General features: G+C 40.0%; 1 protein-coding gene across 1 annotated transcript in view; it reads right to left on the minus strand.

Moving 5' to 3' along the window:
* The window catches only part of TJP2 (tight junction protein 2), a 50,953-nt gene extending 48,339 nt beyond the window's left edge, over window positions 1–2,614 (minus strand). The window contains exon 1 of the mRNA XM_057365545.1: window positions 2,494–2,614. The gene's annotated coding sequence lies outside the window, so the exon portion shown is untranslated. The remainder of the gene's footprint in view (window positions 1–2,493) is intronic.
* Between the last annotated feature and the right edge of the window lie 16,564 nt (window positions 2,615–19,178).

Consider the following 19,178-nt stretch of genomic DNA (forward strand, 5'->3'; position numbering starts at 1 on the left):
ATGTATATATATGTGCAAAGTATTTTTTTAAATAATGTAGCACATATTTTTCCTCAACAGTTTTGGACAGTCATCAGTTCTATTAGATCTCACACATTACAAGTTTGTTCTGCTAAAAACAAGAAGCCTGCTTGTTCGATGCTATTTTTTTTTTTTTATTTTGCAAAGAATATCCCAATTAGAAAAGAAAGAGGTATAGTATATTCATAGGATAGACAAAACAGCATGAGAATATGCAGAGGTTTTTGATAACAGTTAATAAAAACTKCAGGTGGGAGAAAAATAATTACAGTCTATTTTTCTAAGCACATTTTTATCTGAGCAATGTTTTCAATTGCATGGCAGTGCCTTGAAAATTGCAGTAGTAAGGCAAGCAAATAAAGTAGTTTGACCTACCGCTAGAGAATGAAACAGGGTCTTAACAGTGACTCTACCCAAACACACACACACACACACACACACACACACACCATCCCATCCCCTCCTCCACAGACTGCACAAATTGAAACAACTTTCATTGGCATAAGTAATTTGACCTCCACTATTTTAAGAAGCTACAAAAACTAGTTCCATTATTCTGAAGAATGAAATAAAAATGTAGTTTAAACAAATCCAAATTACACAAGTGTGTACTGTTTTTCTCCCCAAACACCATACAAAAGTGTGTATTAACACTTGAAAGGAAATCTCTTCCCCAGCCCCAACTTACTCATTTTAAATAGCAGTCACATTCTGTTTGAACATTCATTTTGCTTACATCTCACTTCCTTCCTCTCTTCTCCGTGTTTCTTAACTACTCTTGGCAAGGCTGTGAAACAATCCTCTGCTTTTAGCAATTTATCTGCCTTTCCCCACTATAAGTCAAGCCCTACAATATCAAAAACTTTACCATGGTAATCAACTGTTATGGTTCAAATTAATTAAGACAACACAATAGGGACAACAAAGACCCCATTCTCATGGAGATCATTATGCCTATTAAAAATKAGCAAAAGAATATGCAGATTACACAAAGACGGAACATACACAAAGATGTGCTACTTTTTCCTGATATAGGGGTTAATTTAAAAAACAAAGCTCCAGACAGCAGTTCTGCAGCCAAGTTAGTTCTTTAGAGCACTAAAACTATGCTTCAAAGCTCTGCCTCTCCCCATCCTATTTATACTGGCAAACCTCCTGCTGACGAGCATATTAAGAAACAAAGCAGTTCTGCAGCCCTATTCAGTAACAGCAAGGTCCCAGCTAGGGTACTAATGCTCACTTTTGGGTGCTGTTTTTCACAAATGAATGAAATGAGCTGGCAAGAGTCCAAAGGAGAACAGCAAGAGCAATCAGGGAGAAAGCAGATGGACACAGCCATACCATTCACTTGCTACTCTTACAACTCCTAGAAGCTCACAGGCAACATGGCTGGATGCACCTTCAAAGCCATCTTGACCTTGCTGATAAGAGGTTCTGGAGTTTCTTTTGCTAAGAGTTGAGCTCACAACTATCCACATTCCCTGGTGTTTGCAAAATTTGTATAACCCTACCATTGGAAGTTTTCCTTTTGAGGGAAATGTCAGAGGCTGCTGGAGACCTAGGCTCAGACATTCCTGCCTAGCTACATTTCACTGACATTCTCATACAAAATTTTCCTCACTCCCAGAAAATAAAACAGAGAAGTAGCTTTGTTTAAGTTTGTCACAAATCAGAAAGTCAGGACAACTGATATCCACCTTTCTAACTAAAGCAGCAATAAGCTATCCATCTCAAGAATGAAAGTTAAGTCAGTTATAGTTTTGCAAAACATCAGCATAAAAACCTTTTTCTCTCTTAAACATCATCTGTTAATGACTTCCACAAACAAGCCAAGCATGTTCAATCGACATAAAACTAAGGGCGCATTTTATAGTCCTTCTGGAAGCACTTGAGAAAAGGTTTCAAAAGCAAGGTTAATATGCCAAAAGGATTATATTTACCTTAATGATGTACTGTAAGAAACTATGCAGCAAAACAACTCTCCCTGTGTGTGGCTATTCTGTTTCCCAGGACTGACTGAGTCACTAAGCAACTCCCATTAATATTACCCCTTGTGCTTAAAGTAATTTATTTATCCCCCAGTCCATGCTAAATATTTATATTTGCTGAAGACATCATCATAGATTACATCCATTCTTTACCAATGTTTAGCTAACAGATGAACTAGTACAGGCCTGTGCATTATTATTTGCATAACTTTAGCAGAATATTGACTTCTTCGCAGAACCCTCTCCTGTTCTGGAGGCCTGTTGTACATCATCAAGCTTCCAGCACATACACACGTAATCATTTCAAGTTTCTTGCAGAATCCAAAAGAACTAGCTTTAATTTCATATTATTACTCTAGTAAGAACAATTTCTTAAAACCTTGTAAAAGCATAGCTAAAAGAATACACACCTAAGCTAGCACRTTATAAGAATACATAATTTTAAACTAATGGCCAGGTCTAAACAGTGCAACTTGTCTAGTACCTTGGAAGGAATGATGATTTTTGATTGCCGTTGTCTACCTGCTGTGCGATGCTTTGGGCTTGATGTACAGCTGTGCTCCCAGTCCCACTCACAAGGAGAGGGCAGTGCAGTAGTTTGCTCCCTGAAAAAACAAAGTTTCATTTAAGTCACTTATAACCACAAAAGAGTGATTGTGAAGCCTGTAACACTGAAGTTCTAGAGATAAAGAAGACATAAAATATATTTCCCTGATTAGTTTGGCATGCTTTAGCTTCCCCAGCAATCAAGTGTAAATAGTGCTTGAAAAACAGGAGATACTCAGCAATATTTACACATAAGTCGGCATGCAAAGCAGTCAATTAATTTTTGCCAATGAAATATGATACTGACAGGAAGCATTCTTATGGTCACCTTGTCGCACTGGTCCTCTCCACAAGCCACCGGGCTTTTTGTTTCAATTTAATTTTAGTCTGACTGTTCAGCTTGCACAAGTCTGTAAGAGGAAAKCTAGCAACAGCACTGTACCTTGAACATAACCTCAGTAAGAACAATCGGATACAAGCACTCCAATGACATTAGATGGTAACTTAAGAACTTCAGTTGCCAAATGAYAGAAAGAAAACAATTCCCAATGTAATCTTCTATCCTCTTTCCTCTACTCAACAGGCTTTAGCTACCCTGCTTGGGCACAAGTACCATGTTAGCTTCCATTCAGAACCCTCTCATAGGGTTCCCTCTCTCCCTGACCCCTTGCCTAGTCCTTGATTATCCCCAGTAGGAAAAAAGAAAATGAATGGTTTAACTAAGATGAAGAAGGAACTTTTGACAGAAATAGAAACACAAGCCAGTGGTYAGGGTTTGCTGGTGGCTTTTGTTCTTTTTTTAAAAGAAAAGCAACACACAACTCAATAATTTTAATTGYGCTCTCTCAAAACCATCTTTCCAAAGTGTCTATTTTTCAGAGAAGAGCCAAACTGCCCTAGAAAAGGATATTAGAAACAATTTAGCAAGTTTGGGTCTGTTTGCTTGTCCTCTCCCCGCCTCCCGCCCTCCCCACATATAGATGTATTTTCATTGTSGTTAGTACTCCATCAGCCATTTTTAGATGGCTTGAGAGCTGTAAGAAAGAGATACTGAAAGAATTCTGCAGAATTTCCCCAACTGTCTACAAGTCTGGCCCAAGTTTTGGTGTGTCTTGCGTGTGACACCCACTTCTTCCTGAGCATGAATATAATGAAGTCACCGGTTTGAAAAAGCAAAATTAAAACTTCTAAAATATTTTAAAAACTCATTTTGTTTCAGATTAATGTTTTATTACATGCAACAATGCAAGCACCTSCCAGACATCACACCTTGAAACTAGAAGGTTGTTTTCCCCCTATGCTCTTCCAGGATAGAAACATCTTTCCAAAAGTAAACTACTGTTTTAAATCAAGACATGCTTTCAGAAGTCACAGAACAAGAAGATGCTTAATATGAGTTTTTGTGACCACCAAAGAGTAGCACAAGCCATACTGTGCAGTATGATCAAACCAGCTTCGTTGTTACAGGCTGTGCACAAAATACCATTCTGGAAGCTGCAGAAAAGTCAAAGTCACATAAGCAACCTAAACCAAACCACTACTGCTGCCATCATTTTCCCTTTGTCAAATTTCATAAAAATCAGTCTGTCACAGAAATCACATCACTATTCCAAACTAAGGAGAAAGTAGAAGAGCTTAACTTTGTAATGACTTTGATAGGAAAATATAAATGGATATTTTAGCRAAGTATTGTATTTGTCTTTCCTGCTTTCTTTTGCACTGTAATCTGGGTTTTAAAGCAGAATTCTCACAACTTTCAAGCAACATATCAGGACCTAATATCACACTCCAGTGCTATTTTTTTTTTTTAATTTTAGGAGATGATTAAAAAAATAATAAAGGAAGTGTTTAACTATGCACCTGACTTTGTGCAGTGAAGAGTGACAGACAAGGATCTGCATACCCTACATTCAGTATTAGGTTACAGAAAGTGTCTCATTATGTTACATTTTTTTCTATACACACACACACTTTTGTAACTTTTTTTTTTTTTAAAGAATGTGACAGGGGACCTCTAGAATTCAAGTGATAAGATGATGTTACCAAAGTAAGTTATTAATGTGTTTATTCCAGTTGTATAGAATAAGCACTATGCAGCTACAAAAACAACAGCRCTTCTTTTTCCAGCTTGGTTTACTTTGCCACAATTGCTGCTTACCAACCTTTAGTTTGCTRAAAGTTTTAATAAAAACATAAAAGGCATCCCTATTACAGTCCAATGACAACAGCTTTTCTACTTTTCTGAAACTGTTGGAATGGCAAATCCAAACATAATCCAAATACATCTTAACCAGCTTGAAATTCCAAGAGTGTACAACAATCACAATAACTAAACCTCTCCCTGAAAGCAGGCAGATGTCTGAATAAGAACGTTGGAAATAAAAACAAATTTTAACAGTGTACTTTGTACTTTGATACTGACTAATACTCAGTGGTAGATGAAAGACAAACAGTCACAGTTACAAAAGAAATAGACATTACAGTTAATAAGTTTCATTTTTAGAGGGCTTGGTTCAAGCTAAGACTCTGGCCAGACTAAGCTACTTGAAAACTAAGAATTCTACAAAAATATACCATTACTTTCCAACACAGCTTCTGAAAATACCAATAGCAATCATGCACCATTTTATCAACATACAGAGATCAGCTGAAAAAATCACAAAGATTCGCAGGTAGACAATTTACATGGAACAACTAAAGGTAGTCATAGACTAAGACACTCTGCTGTCCTGAGTTTAAATAGACTGTACTGAGAATCCATTTTAATGGGCAAGTTTTTAACAAAAAGCCCTACAAGCATTCATTAACATGACACTGGAAATTTAGGACCAACTTAAAGAACACTTGTGTCAATAAAAAGTCACAAAACTGTTTCCATCAGTATATTCTCTAGACTAGTTTTCATAGTTCTGGCGATAGATCTGCAAAGAAACCCTATAAAAATCATAGGGCACATAGTAGTTTATTTACTTTTACTTTTGCTACCATCATTAAAGAAAGCACTTTTGTGGAAAAATTACACATCTGAATTCAGTTATAGTCAAACAGCCACATTTATAATCCAAGCTTTTCTTTGAGGTCTTGCAGAACACAGAACTATTCCAAACCAACAGAAACATACTAATTGGTCTTGGACAAAAGCCTCTCATATTTTGCACTCCTCTGCAATGTCTGACACAAAGTGACAGCATTCCATTGTGCTACAAAAATACGAGAGACCAGAAGGACTATGAAGACAGCCATCCATCCGTGCTACTCATACAGGTGCAGGTGTGGGAGAGAACAACAAGCTGTTTTCCACACAACATACGTTTTTGGTGGAAACAGTTGCATACAGAAGGATTTTTCTGAAGCATAAAATTCAGGTTGTATGGTACGAGAAAACACTGTGGACTGTTTTTAACAAAATCAGAAAAACCTTCCTGTAGGGAAACATTATCCCTAAATATGATGAACTCATGCTTCGAAGAAGAGAAGTTGCCTGAACAGTCAAAAGTGGTTTTCTTTTCCCATTTTAGAAACTGCTTCTCTGACAGATAAAAWTTAAAATAAGCATATTTTTAAATGCAGAGAGAGGAAACATACACACATCAGGTTAGTAGAAAGCAAAAAATGACAAAATAGCCAATTTATTTTTGTTCTAATGAGTATAAACGTTTATCTTTTCTGTTCTTCAGCAAACTCCTGATTTAGAAATAACAYCTTCTCTAAACTTATTTCTCTAGCCAAGGACAGGTAGTACACAGAAATCTCTAATGAAACTGCTAAGTTCAACCACAACCTCTGAAGATACAGAGCTTGGAAGACACACAAAAAAAAGATTACCTGTTTTATGAATTACTCTCCTCTTTCTGATAACAAGTTTTAAAAATGCATGATTCAAGGTGAGCAGAATTTTTCCCATAGTTATTCACTGATTGCCTTTTAACACTTACCCTGGATGTTGCCACAGATTTGCATGTCTACCCTCAGGAAGCAGTTCCCTCTTGTTAAGGGGAGTAATACCTATTGCTGCTTCTAAAATAGTTATGTATTTCTTGTACCGCATCCTGCCTTTCCCAAGAGTTCCACCACGCTAAGTTATCATCCAAACGCAGATGCTGCAACTGAAGTCATGCCTCTTCACTTATCTGAAATGCTGCTTTTTAAAACATGCTGTAAGTTTGAAGCATAAAAATAATGCTTTCTTCCCCCCCTCTCAGGCTTGGACAGTTAGCAGAAGAGAGAGAGAAACCAAAGAAAAACTCCTACCAGATTCCCCAGAAACGTCATTGTTACGTAATTCGATCTTTGAATAAGACACTAATGAAAATGATTGAAGAGACAATCACGGTTCTAAGCCTGGCCGGATAATGCACACTCTCCAATTGACTAATCCTTTGCTAAATCTCTGCTGCCTATAATCTTTCAACTGCTAATGGAGCACTAGGTAACTTCTCTGTCAAATCCATCCAGGGAATAAAAGAGATCTGCACAGAAAACTTCAGACCTTTTTAGACAGCAACAGACAAAAATAGCTTTTACCTTAACTTTTCTCACCAGAAAGCACCAGAGCACCAGAAAGCTCCCTACATCAGAAGTGTCACGAGGGATTTATCTGATATATTCAGAAAAAGCATGGAGAAACATTTCCTTACRTGGTTTATACAGAATTAAAAATGCTAGAGACTCCCATTATGATACCTACTAGTCATTCAAATGTGCCTCATATGCTCCCAGAAGCCACATCCCTTATTAAAATTGTTCTAGCCATAAGGTAAGTAACTGTGCATGGCAGAAACCTCAGTTATGAACTACAAATGTGGAGACAGATGCACGTGTTGAAAGAAACGACAGTGACATTTTGGAAACACTGCAGTACTGTCAAATTGCAATATTCAAAGAGATGTACTTGACTGCAAAACTAATCAAGGAAATGTTGATGTCTTCTTAGCATAATATGAATGCTTTTATATACATAGTTACATATATAAATATTATGCAMTTCCGATATAACCGAGATAAAAACATAGAAAGAAGAGATGTGACAGGAAGACTGAAGCCTTGAACCTCAACTCCCTCTATAAACTGTGGATTTTAGTTATTCCCTAGTATTAYTAGTGTATTTCTGTTGGGGTGATTTTGTATTGCATGCTACTTATTTAGAAATCAAGATGAGAACAGCTAATTTTCATTTCTTGTCCTTTAAAATATTTAGCTCTTAACAACAAGATTTGTATAATTATTTCCAGATCCTACATTACTTCCAATCCTGCATTAGACATACTTGGTGTYTAATATTCAATCATATTTGTAGATTATGTTAGCATATGTATACACTGAACTATCKCAAGTAACTACTAAATAACAATCCATGTGGCTGGTCTCAGAAGAGCAAAATAAAATCAAGTATCTTTTAGATTCAGGGAATACCACTATGATTGYCAGAGGAAAAAGAATAATTATCACCTACATAGCTGCATGCAGGTAAGGAGTAGGTAGTCTGAAATTTTGTGACATGTTAAGAAAAATAATATCTTAAAACTACATGAATCAAGCAAAATATTTCTTCTCCAGGTCAAAAAAAAAAAAAAAATCACTTAACTACAACTTTAAACATCTGTATACAAAGCATTAAGAAGCTTAGGAAGGCAGAGTACTACTAGAAGCCTGCAACACAGCTAACGTCATTAAGCCTGAATGCATCCTGACTTCTGATAGCTTTGGTAGCTCTACCGTAAAGGCARTATGAGAAGAAAAAGAGAGGACAAGAAGTGAGCACTTTTTGACAATTCTGATTTTCAAGGATCTTCAGACTGTAGAAGTTCATGACCGTTCTATTTAACTCAAAACCAGAAATATTTTGGTAAAATCCAGTCTTCCCTCAAAACTAGTTTCATTAACAACTTCATKACCACACTTTCTCCTATGAAGTTTTGGTATTTCCTTCTGTCTACCCTCTCCCTTAACTCTTTTTTGAATTTCCCCTTGCAGATCTCAGAAACAGTTCTTAAACTTCTCCACAGTACTTTTCCAAGCCAGTCCTATGCAAAATCTAAAAAGCATTTAGTGCAGCTCTGGTCCATCTTTTGTCTCTTTGAGCAAAGCCTATTAATTCTGACTAGAAAAGCAGCCCCATGCCTAGTGTTGTACATAGAGAAGCCAAGCCCRCTCAATAAGCACAAGTTACTCCCAAGTACTGCTTTAGGTTAAATGGCGCATGAAATCTCCAGGTATCTAGAGGGAGAAAGAATGACTCAYGGTTTATCAACTTCCTTCAACTTTATTTGGAAACAGAAATTCAAAGCTGCTAGTACATGCATTGTTAGTGAAGGATGGCTCTTGTAAAGTAAACAAAATGTCTAAACATACCTTCATCCACTGTTTGCAACTGGAGAATAACCATCCACTCCCCTTTTTCCGTCTTTGTATTTTTTTCAGGAATAACAGAAACCAAGTTTTATTGGAAAAAAGACAGTGCAATTTTCCTAACTAAGAACACACAAGTGATGCCTTGGAAAATACAATACATTTCTGAGAACTGGGAAAGAATGACAGAGCTTTTTCCTCCATTAAAGAAACATTTATGAGTTCAAAGCAAGAGCTTCTTTTTGCTCTAACCCTTGACAGATGAAAACAGTCATACTCTCTTAATTAGAGGTAGAGCATACTTCATGTAAACTGATGACAGAAGGATGATCACATCTTTAGTCACTTCAGATCCAACTACAGACAACCATTGCCCAACAGAGCCACAAATTACTTTCCATCTTGTGAAAAAAACCCAAAATCCTGTTCTTTCTCACCTTTCAACAAAAATCTGTGTAACAGCTATAGATCAAAGAATTCTCTCATTAAGAGAGCAAAGAAACAAGCATCCTCCTACATGCTTTTGCACAGGTGATAACTGTGGCAGTCAGCTGTTAAGGTTCAGAACACACGTGGGTTTTGTTTGCCCCATACAGCCAAAGAAATGGCTTGAAAAACAATCAACACATATGTAAAGCTTGATCAGTTGAAAAAATCATAACGTAGAGGAGCATCAAGGATCCTAGGGAGTGTGGGAGGTGGGAATGAAAAAGAGAGGAGGAGGACCTGGAAACTTCTTCCACACAGCTTCATACACAGTAGTTGCTTTTGGCCCCTCCTTAGAAATCGTCCCTTCCCTGAACAGTCCATATGCTCCTGGAGATTCTCAGAATCAGCTTATACAAAGTTGTGCGAAGGAGGCTAGAGACACCAGTAGTCAAATCTGCTGGCTATTAAGCAGAGCTAGATGATGAAGCAGATGTTAGACTAGAGAGTGCAAGCCAGACTACAGACAGCCTTGCTGTTAAGAGTGATGTGAAGGAGAGATTTATGGGTTTTCTCTAAAGCCTTAGGGAAAAAACAAACAAACAAACAAACCAAAAATTAATGAGGTAAAGCAAATAACAAATAGCTTGAACCAACGTGAAATCTTGTTTATGATGAGACTGCATTGTTAAGCTCAGGCTCAGTTTATCAATACAATGTTAATGTAAAAAAAAAAAATAGTTTGTTACAACAGAGTTATGACAACACAATGCTTTTGGGAGCATTGAGCCAGTATTGAGCCAGTACTGAGCCAGTCTTTGGAAAAAGTCACAGTGGCCCAAAATTTCTGAACTCCGTGCCTAACTCAATGAAAATATACCCACATCTAGCTAGACATCCTAAATCTGACACTTCACATGTATGTAAACCACACCTCAAATAATTGCACAACTTTAGGAAATAAAAAGAAGTTTCTCAAAAGCTGTTCTGGATTGCTGGTACNAAAAAAAAAAAAAAAAAAAAAAAAAAAAAAAAAAAAAAAAAAAAAAAAAGCAGAGATAAAAGCATGAAAATGGAGCAGGCATTGAAAAAAAAACCAGAACAAAAGGGTTTTGTATCCTGCCTTGCACACTTCTTATTGACCCTACTGTTGTATCAGGCAGTATTTCTGTCTGTCATTTTCACATTATTCATGTGAAAAGAGACCACTAATGAGTTTYGTTTTCTTCCTGGATTAGCAACCATGGTTGTCTGAGGTTCCAACACTCAGATGCACAATGACAATGCTGACCTAAATTCAAGAAGACTTGGGTAGCTCATGTTTCCTAAAAACAAAGCCTGCAGCTGATGAATACACACCAGGGCAGATGCTGTAGCAGATATCAAACCAGAGCTCCCACAGTTCACTCTGTTATTACTAAGCTTGGATCATGAACATCTTAAATACATTCACAAAAGCAAGGGCCATCTTACACTGAACAGCAATGAGTTGACACAGTCTGCATTCTCATTTGAAACAGAAAACTAAAATATCCCCTAGCGATATGCACTTTCAGAAAGCAATCTGCTTTGAAAGAAAACAAAAAAAACCCAACTAAACAAAAAAAATCCTAATAATAAGCCAGCTAAAACCCAACCCAAACATTAACAGTTTAACGTATTAAATGACCTGAGTGTATTTTGCTGCTGCATGAAGCTGTTTAATTACGATGCTGCAGTCAGTACCTGTTTAAATTATGTAATATTTAAATAAAAAATAACCTCAGCTCTCTAGTGTTGAATGCTGGTTTTGCCTGATTAAAAAACAAACAAACAAACAAACAAACAAATAAACTGGAAACAAAAAGCAATAAACCACACAAAACAAAATAACAAAAAAACCTCCAAAACCCACAAAAAAACAACAATCAAAAAAACCCCAACTAAACAAAAAACCCACAAATAATAAACAAACAAAAACCCCTCCCGAATACCAAACAAAAATACCCACATAACTGCAGCAGATTCTAAATTATAATTTACCTACTCAGAAAAAAAAATTACTTTCTGAAGTGGGACCAGGATAACCCAAGTACTGCTAAAAGACAATTAAAGAGCAACAGAAGGTTTCAAAGACTGTGGGAACAAGCAGTAAGCAGAATTTTCAAGGGAGCAGACATGGGGATCCAACACAGCACTGTTCTTCCTGAGGAACGGGATAGGTTTAGGTAACTGAGGAAAGCGCTTCATGGTTGAACAGCTCTATTTTGACTGTGAAAGTTCTGTATGAATTTAGAGAACTTGGTCATGGGACTGAGACAGAACCTTTGACTCTGAAAGATGACGTGCACTGGTGTGTGTGTGCCAGCATGGTCATGCAAGACCAGTCATACCCACGTCACTGCTCCAATCTATGTAGGTAACACGCTATTTGCAAACATGCTTCACTATGGCAAGACCAATATACCAATATACCAGAAGACAAAACTATGCYCTATATACTCAGTGCCATAAATATTTGTTTCGCAAATAGATTGTCTCATTTTTGAGAAGTCTTATAAAAAGTTCGCAGAAATCCATTTCAATTCGGGATTGAGATCCACAGCCTATCTGTGGCTGATGCCAATGACCAATTGTCAATTTCAATATATTATTTTTTCCCAGCAATTAGAAGTTTCATACCTACTTGAAAATAAAMCCGACTTGAAAATCTCTAACCTCAAAAACGTGTAGTTGTTCTGACATGTGAGGGCTTTGTTCCCTCTGTCATTAAAATGACCAGATCCTGGATTACTACAACAGGATGAAACTACACCATCCCTGARAAAGTAAATACAGTTATTTGAACAATTAAAAGCGAACAGGCTTGTAACACGAGATTTCCTTTACCCTACAAGGAAGTTTTGGAGAAAGACAAGGTTGGTAACTATTAAAACACACACACACACCCCCTATCGCCTAGATTTGCTCTAAATTAAATGCAGTTTTCAAGTAGTCCTGGAATATTAGGCCATTTCCCGGTTAAGGATTACTGTAGTTCTCTGTTACTTTCTAATGCTTTTAACCATATAGGTTTTACAAAGGTACAACATATCCCATTTTGTAAACTATGCCACTGCCTAAACACTTTTTTAATCACTGAGAAAGATTTCCTGGTTGTCCTTAGAAGACACTGAACCAGGAAAGGGGGGATTAAGCAATCAAAAAAGTATCAGACACTTAATTACTTTGATGCCTCATTCTGAAGAGCTCTTTTTTAATTATAGTTCACACAAAGTATTGGGATCACCCCAACTCTGCCGCATTATTCCCAACACTCACGTTCAGTCTCACAAAAACCCCACGCAGTGGCACTGAGAACCTCAGCAGTTACTGACAATGATACAGGGCAATAGTAAAACACAATTGGATGCAGTTTCTCCAGTCCACAGTGAACACACCTTTGTAAAGTGAAGAAGAGTCACTGGCACACTGCCACTACTTGAAACCAATGTTTAGGGCTTAAGATGTTTGCATGTAACAGTCCAGAAGCAATTATAACAGTAAACTCACCTAAGAGTCAAATACAGGCAGTAAACTTCCTCAGAAGCCTGGTGACWGCCCTCATGATCCTCACGATAATATTGTACTAAGTATAAACCTTACTGACCATGCCTAAGTGGCACACACAYGCTTACTAAATGCAAAACATTTTGAAGTCTCTTAAAGCAGCCTGATGATCTCTCAGTTAGTATTAACGCACACAAGCAAACTTCCTATGCCTTCCAGTACCTGATTCTTGCCATGTSAGGACTTCATGGATCCTGACAAGGATCACTGTTTGGAAAAGCTTATAGTTAAACCCTTAGATGACAAACRCTTCATAAATGAAAAAAGCAATTCATCATTTATAGCATATACCAGTTTCTCTTCTATTTTYCCTGAACTATAGGTGAATAATAGTCCTCAACCTTTAAAATAAAACTTACAGGAACAAAARAAAAGGTAAATTATTTTGTTGCAAATTATGCGACCTTGATGATTACATCCAAAGGTCAAACAAAGCAGACCTTTGCAGCCTCTGYTGGAGCACAGCTGTGGAGCCAAGAGCTCTTGAGTATGGTCTTAACTCTGGGAACCGACACAACTTTATAAGCTGAAGMTAGGGAGCAGGTAATTCAGAGATTCTCTGAATCTCTTTTTCGAGTGAATAACTACTAGAAAGCAACACTGGAGGCATGGAAGTTTTCTGATTGGTTATATGACYCTCACACAAGTATGTTCAAACAGCATGTACTTTCTCAGGCTGGCAAAAACCCCATGCAAACAGATTTCAAGCAGGGAGTAAGTAAGGGCAGAGYTGCCTACTAAAGCAAGTGCATGCCACTGCTAGATCAGTCTTGGCACTCCAGGATGAAAATCTAATGTACTTGGGCTCCAGCACCGCAAACACGGGCGATGCCAAGGCACTTTAACAGGGCAATTAAACATTTGTCTTCTGGAACTGCCTGTTCCTTTGTTTCACGGTTCCCTGTTAACTTGAAACTTCCCCTGACCCAGTTAGCCAAAGCCCAAGGCACGGCTGGAATCCACTCGGGATGTGCCAACATAAAGATTTCAGGAATTCTCTGGGCAACAAAGGCAGCCCAAGCCCCCGACGGCGGGGGCGTGGGYTGGTTGGGGGACCCGCCTCCCCCCCGGGGGAATAACCCGGCTAAACAAACACCCCGACTCGYCGGTGACATCTCTCCCACTTTCCAGGTAGTATCGCACTCTCCCGGAAAGTACTTATCACGGAAAAAGTCACGGAGAGCCGCTTAATCCCGTTAGAGAAAAGCCGATCCCCGGCCCGAGCCCGGCTGTTCGCGCCGCCCAGGTGCGCGRCGGGTGCGGGACCGGCCCGGGGGGGCCCGCGGCGGGTCCGGCTCCCGCCGACAAAGGCGGCAAGGCGCGCCCGAGGAGCCCAGGCGAGGAGCCGATAAAACCCAAAGCACACAAAGAAACGAGAGCGAGAAGCCGCGCAGCTCGTGGTCGTAGCGCGGCCCCCGGAGCGGGGAGCGAAGGCGGCGGCCGCGGGGGATAGGGGTGCCGGGGGACACCGCACCTGCCCGGGCAGAGAGAAGCGGCGGGGAACGCGGGTTCGGGGCGGGGATATCCCGCGGGGATACTCGCCTGCTCGCGGAGAGCGTCCGGCAGCGGGAGCAGAAGTCCCAGAGGCGGCCCGGTGCTGGGACTGCGCCTTGCCCTGCCCGCAGCCCTGCCCCGCCGCCCCGGAACGGGCAGATACGGGGGTGTCGAGTCCGAGTGCGGGGCCGAGGCTGGGACTGGGTCCGGGTCCGCTGTGGCCGCTCCCGCCGAGTCGGGCGATTTCCTGCGGGGCGCGGGCGGGGCGGCCACGCCGGGGCGGGCTGCGGCCGCAGGTGCCGGCCTCGCCCCCAGGTGGAGAGGAGAGGGGACGGATGGGGAGGGCAGGGGACGACCTGGAAGGGGCGGTGGTGGCCGGCCGGGGCGGGCAGCGCACCTCCTCCTAAGGCGTGCCCCCACCTGCGGCTGCSGCCCCTTCAGTCCAGGGGTGCTTGCCCGGCTCCCCCCGGCCCACGCCCGCACACACCAACACTCGCGGCGGCGGCAGGGGAACAGGAAATACCGGTCGCAGCCCGGTGCTCCGCGCCGCTGAGTCACCGCGGCGAGGCCGCCCCGCCCCCCGGCTTTTCTCTGCCCGTCCCGTCTCTCGGCAGGGGACCCCGGCTCGGTGTCCGGGTCTGGTCCCCGGCTCTGCCCGAGGCGCGCCGCGCGGGGCCCGGCCAGCGGAGCGGACCTGCGGGCGGCACGGCGGAGCGCTGTCGGGCTGGCAGGGTGCACCGTCACCCAGYCCAGCGCTTGGGTGTGTTTTCCGTTTACATCAGTGTTTTGTTTGGAACTTGGGATCATTGCCCATCTGAACCCTTCTAACGGGAAGACCTCTGAGACAAGCTTTTAACACCACGGCGCAGTGTTCCACGTACGCCTCTCAATCTGCTTTTTCCTGCCCTTTATCACAGAGTAGCTGCRGCTGCTTTACTGGCTGCTCGGGAGGGCTCTGGTTCACACCACCACTCTCAGCTGAAATATACAAGATTAGCAGAAGGCAGAGTAGCTCCATTTCTAAGCCGAACACCCCGTGTCATTGTGCAAGCCCGCCAATACTGTTCCAGAAACTGTTAACATACCATGGGGAAATGGTATGTTTCATTTCAGGCTGGCATTCCACAGGTATCAGCTTTCGGCATCACTGCTGTCCTGCAGCCGAGATGAGAAAGGCAAGGCCAAACAGCTCTGGCAGGATTCTTCGGAGTCATATTTCTTCTGCATTGTAAAGCACTAAATGTCACCAGGAATTCCTTATCTGCTGTCTTATCTGGTGAACAGTTAAAACCCCYACAAGCCCCTCTAAAATTAAACAGCGCACTCCCACCCAGATCAGGGCTGGGGAACAAAATTTACTTACAAGTTTTCTGGTTTGTTGCTAGTTGCAGGTGAAAAATATTCTAGATTCCCACAGCATTTCTCATTCAGATAAATTTCTTCCTCAATAGGTACAGTTCATGCATGGTATCTCATACAGAAAGTAAGATAAAGAAGGCAAACAGTRTTCTTCATGCAGGGGCTGGACTTTGGAAGGAGGCCTTGAAAGAGCCTGTTTTATTACAGCAAATAGAAAACTGTATTCAGACATTGTATGGAAAAAGCCTGCTTGTAGCTGTAGTTAATAATTAACATACATGTGTATACAATAGCCRTCAAGTGCCTATTTCAGTCTAAAAGCCCCAACAACAAAAATCAGAGGGAAAAAGAACAAAAAGACTAGTCCACAGTTAATTCATAAACTTGAGGTTTTCAGTCAGCTACAGACTAACTCTGTGATCAGTACGTAATACAATATTGTCTTCAGGCAGAATGAAGGCAAGAGGAATGGAAATTTAGTCTTCCAGGTATGTGTCAGATCACTTGGTTTACAGTGTGGTGGGTGCCCGTTTCCTTAATGAATGTTTAAAAACTTCATCTGTTAGTTCTCCAAATGTTTTCCTTTTCTCTGAAGCTTCTTTWGTAACAGTCGCCTTAGGATGCTTGGTTAATGAATGGTTCTAAAATGCTGTTAAGAGGAGTAAGAYTATGGACACATTAACTCAGTATTACTGATTTTTTTTTTTTTGTAGAACAGTGGAGAGGCTAGCAGAAGAGCCCATATCTGAAAAGCAACAATGCTTGCAAAATTATTGCATTACTGATCACTTCACATAACTACCATGATACAATTTTTAAATCAATTCAGCAAAACAAGGAGGGCAGCAATATTGTATGGCTTATTTTAAACGTCTATTGTTTCTTTATCTAGAATTGTCTTTCCTTAACCTGAATTCCAAAAAAAAAAAGTTTGTTATTAGGAACTATTTAAAGTACTTTAATTGTTCATAGTTCTGTTTATCCTATCCCTAGTAAAGAAGTCACCACCGGCCATCTCCCTCAGTAGAGGGCATGAATTTTGTCTTTGTTCTATAACTGCCAACAGTAAAATTTACAAAAATGACAATTTTTGATTGAGATGGATGTAACTTCACACATCTTTTTCTAATCTTTAAAGAGGAATTTAAAAAAAAAAAAACAACTCAATAGCAAAATGGACTGAAATATGTTTGACTGGTTACAATTCTAAGTAGTGGTGTGGAGTAAGTTGAAAACACCATTCCCTAAAGGACCACAACATGAAGCAGTCTGGCCCATGTCTYTCCTTGCCCTGCTAATGACATCAGAGGTTGGGCAAAGTTAATCTCTTCCTGATAGCCTTTGCATCTGCCGCTCCCATGCTTCCTTTATATTCTGAATGTTCTTCCAGGTATTCCAGCGAGCCTCCACCTTCCTTCCCAGGACTCCCACACGTTACAGACCTGGTTGGCACAATCACAGAGTTCAACCATTAACCAGAAGCTAAAAATGATCAAACACAAACCTCTCCGTAAATCCCCTTTCTCTTATTCTGCTACCCCCTCATTAGGACAGGCCTTTAMACCATTTATTGAAGCTGCCAAAAAAGACACTGGGAATTTTAAGGAAATAAGATGTAACGATTTTATCACATGGAAGAGTCTTGCAAAGAAGAGGCAGAGTTTTCTTAGAAATTACCCTAAGAGGAAAAGAAACTGAACCAACAAACACCAGACAAGAATTTAGGCACATCACTCCTGGCAAACAAAGATGGTATTTTGCGACCAATGCAGACTGCATGCAGTTGCTGTAGGCTTGATTATATGAATGAATTGAGACTTCTAAAGATCTTCTGGGCACGGAGGAAATTAATTATAGCAAGGCTGGACATGCTATGTCTTTCAGACTGTAGGCCAAACCAGAAAAAAAACAAGGGTCAGATTAGCAGTTGATGAAAACTCTGATATACTTAAAATAATCCCAACACACCCTTACGTGCTGAGCTTGGGCAGCCAATAAAGCTACAAATGGCAGCACTCATCCTTCCACAGTACATGTTCTCCTTCACCAACAATGGAGCAACTGCGTTGTGGGAAAAAGTAATGCCTATAACACAGTAGTTCTTATTGATACTGTCTGTTCATAGTCTATATCCAAGGACTGTTCTTCAGCTATTTCTTTTGGGAGATAGGAAGCAAGAAACCACTGACATGATGTCAGATGGGGAACGTCAACCTTCTTACTACAGCAGGTTATGGAGGTAAAAAGCAGTACGAAAATGTTACTTATCTTGGGGCAATAGGCAGTCTGACATTATGATAAGAGCTCGTTCTGTGTCTCTATGAGTGTGACAGCTCATAGGAGTCCTTGCCCCTACTTATAATTTGATGCAAGTATTAAAGCAAAAAATGAGTCATGTCCTATGATTCATTTTGTACATCGAGATAAAACTCATTCTAACTTGCTGACACTATTTATCTTCACCAGTTAAGATAAAATCCATTTGTTACTCAGATACCTAAACCCAGGAAATTGTTTGCATAAATAGCAGTAGCATTACGGAGGAAGGGCATGGCATGTCAACTGTGAAAGCTGAAACTGCTCTTACAAAATCCACCCCAACTGGCCAAAAATGTTTCCAGTACATGTTTTAAGAAACAGAAAGAATTCAAAAGCATACACATCTATGTCCTTCAGCCTTATCACTGTACCCTCAAATTACATCTTTACATAATGAATTAAGAATTCTTCATGCAACTTTATTTTGGTATAAACATTTGCACCAGATGTAAGCAAATGGAGAATGAACCTCCAAATATGACTCAGATGCATGTTAGTGATCATGTTGCATGCAAATTACTTAAGAAAATAATTATTGGAAAAGTCAATTGGAAAAAATAATTACACATGATCAGGCAAAGGAATAACCAGGAGAAAGTACCCTTGATTCAGATATCAAGTCATTAACTCCTACACAAATGTGTTTAAATGACTAACTGAAATTTTAGGAGATTGAGCTAAATAATACAAAAGTAACTACATAAAAAATACATACTTCCATATGCTGTAAATTATTTTTAGTGTTYTAAATTCAGAACAGCAAAAATGTTCTATTTTTACTTCCCAGTAGTTCTTAAAAAACATGCTTTACTCTTATATTCATGAGATTTGGGAGTCATTGTATTCACCTCATCCAGTAGAGCTCAAATTTATATTGATTGGAAAACATGCAAACAGCTTGGACCATTAAGCAAGAGCTTCTGACAGTGAAATGTTTCTCTGYTTAGTAGTGAGAAATAGCAGATAACAATGTTAATACTCTAAATGCAAATACTGGACAAGAACATTTTAGAGTTATTGTTTTTCAATGACAAAATCAATCATACATGTCAAATTAGCTACAGAACCATGCCAAACTAACCAYAGTGT

Source organism: Malurus melanocephalus, unplaced genomic scaffold (genome assembly GCF_030028575.1).
Source record: "Malurus melanocephalus ecotype Western Australia unplaced genomic scaffold, MMel_1.1 scaffold_54, whole genome shotgun sequence".
Taxonomy (NCBI): Eukaryota; Metazoa; Chordata; class Aves; order Passeriformes; family Maluridae; genus Malurus; species Malurus melanocephalus.